Below are 2,769 nucleotides of genomic sequence, written 5' to 3' on the forward strand. Positions count from 1 at the left end.
GTCAGTGTCTGCGGCGTCTCCAGACCAGCCACGCAGGATGTGCAAGACTCTACCTCGAGGTGAGTGCCCGTGTGCTCAGGGGAGGGGACGGGGGCTGGCTCTGTGCCTGTGTTTTTCCAAATGCTTGGCTTTTTTCAAAATGGCTTAGAGCACTACTGTCATTTATGGGGTTTAAAATGTCAGAACAGGGCCCGCGGGGAGGCAGGGGAGATTAAACTGCAAACAGTGAAGGTTATAGATGACGTTTCTGATAGGCTGACAGGCGAGCTCAAATGATGCTGCACTTTACCAATCATTTAAACACACGCGTGCACACACACCCACACACACACGCACACACCAGTTCATCTCTCCGTATTTTAATGGCATATTCTGAAGGCTAAAAACATAAAAGCTCATGTCTGAAATACCGCAGCTCTGCTTCCAGGGCCTATCCAGCAGCTCTCCGAGGCGCGCGCGCGCGTGTGTGTGTGTGTGTGCATGCACGAGCGTGCACATATTCCCTCAAGTGCACCTTGAGATGCACACATGCTTATTTGTTGTTCTCTTTTTATTTACTGTAAGCAAATTCTTTTTTTGGGGGGTACCAGGTTTATTTACTGTATAGGTTAATTCCACCTCACTTCCATGCAATTCCCTGCCTAATTAATAAAATCGGGTAACTATGTGATGAACAGGACACACCACATCCGACAGTCTACCTGAGCATGACAATCTGTCTAAGCAGGGAGGATTCCAATGCCCATTTCACAGATGTAAAGAAACAGGGTTCTTGAGGCCCGATAGCCCTGGACACCCAGAAAGGCAGTGCTCCGGGACAGAGGCTCTTTCCTCGGGGTGTGCGGCTCCACCTCAGAATCAGCTGCGGAGGGAGCTTCCTAGAGCCCGCTCCTCCCACCTGACCCATGCTTCTGCAGGCAGCGCTGTGGCCCAGGTAGGCTGAGAGTTGCTGCTCCAGGCCCTCCTTCAAGGTCTGTCTCCACACCTGCGTCAAGGAGACTTTTCCAGTTCTCCCGAATCTCTCCCACCCCCCGCTCTCTCCCATGACGCAGAGACTTCAAAGGACCCTGGTCAGCTGGGCTGTGCTCAGGCTGCCAGCAGGTCTTCCCCACTCCACTCGACCTCCGCCATGGGAGACTTTGCTGCCCCACAGAGGAGGGAGGAAACCAGCCGCACCAGCCCCTGGGGCTGGAAGAAGAGGACAGCAGCTGCCCAGCCACAGAGGCCACAGCTGCTGCTAGTGCAGCCTGGCAGGATGAGGGCACCACACAGACCCTGTGGTTCCTGCATGCTGTGAATCCCCATTGCTACTCAGTGAGTCTGGGTTCACTCAGCCTCCCTGAGCCTCAGTTTCCCTATCTTCCAGATGATGACTAGCTTCTGGCCTTGTGCATGTAACCATACTCCCTATCTCTGGTCCACATGGTTGTAAGATCCTCCTCGACTCTCTTCACTGCACCCTTCACCGGCTCTCCGCATTGCCCCCCAACCTAGTTTTCTAAAATGCAAATCACTCCACTCAAAAGCCCTCCGTGGCCCAGCTCTCAAGGTAAAAGCCCGACTCCTGGACTCAGCCCTTTACTGCCTGCTCCTGCCCATGAGCCTTGCTCCCAAAGCGACTCTGCCAGCCTGCCCGTGAGCTCCTGTGCAGCTCTCCCCTGCCCTGAATGCCCCCACCCTGCGCCTGCTCTTAGCCTCACCTGCTCCCTCCCTGGGCCAACCTCCTTGCTGGTGTCCCTGTCACATCACACTCTGCTCTCACTTCTGCCTGCCCTCTGCTGTTTCCCCTCACTGGGACTGCGGTCTCCTGGAAGGCCCAGCCCACGCCTTACTCCTCCTGGAGGAGAGCAGAAAGGAGCAGAGAGAAGAGATAAGACCCAAGACCTGCAGTGATTCACCCACTCCAGCTCCCTTAGCGAAAGTACTTGGGTAAGAATGCTTTAGCTCAAGGCTCTGGGCTTGGATTTAGACTGGACATAAAGGGGAGCATCTTTCCTCCTGCAGCCAAGATACAGAGGCTAAGAGTGAGGGAAGAGACCCAAGTTAGCCTCTGGCCAGATGCTGTGCCCCTAGGTCTCTCCCTGGGTCTGCCTCAGTGGCACAGCTCTCTAGGCCCCAAAGGTGGGAATTCTGAAAAGCATAGCACCAAGGCCCCCTCCTGACTAAGGCAGCAGGGCCTCCTCTCTCTCATGTGAGATCAGGTTGGAATCCACCAGAGTAACCTGCAGAGAGAAACCGAGAGAGCTGAAAGCAAGCAAGCAAACACTTAGCAAAACAAATGGACAGAATGAGGGTGTCTAGTTTTTATTGGTCGCCCCTGCTGCCTACAAGGAGCACAATCAAGAACCACCTTCTATCCAGGCCCGGTGGTGCACGCCTGTGGTCACAGCACCCAGAAGCCTGGGCCAGGAGAATTGTGACTTGGAGGCCAGCCTGGGCTGCATAGCAAGACGCTGTCTCAGAAGTAGGAGAGGGAGAAAGAGAGAGAGTAGGAGAGGGGACAGAGGAAGAGGGAGAACAAAAGGGTCAGGGAGTCGAAGAGCGACTGGGTGGGGGAAGGTCCTGGACACTCCCTGCCTAAGACAGCAGCTTCGGGAGTCACCTTCTCTGAACCGGGGCCGGGGCTGGGCAGTAGTCCTGGTCCCCCACCCTGGGAGGCAGCAGCCAGCACGGTGAGTTCTGACAGCTGGGGAAGTTGAAGGGAGGCCTCATCCCACACAGGAGGAAGGTCAGGCCCCTGTGGAACAGGGCAGCAGGAGACGGGGCGCG

The sequence above is a fragment of the Fukomys damarensis genome, unplaced genomic scaffold (genome assembly GCF_012274545.1).
Source record: "Fukomys damarensis isolate Sample0158 unplaced genomic scaffold, DMR_v1.0_HiC HiC_scaffold_8, whole genome shotgun sequence".
NCBI lineage: Eukaryota > Metazoa > Chordata > Mammalia > Rodentia > Bathyergidae > Fukomys > Fukomys damarensis.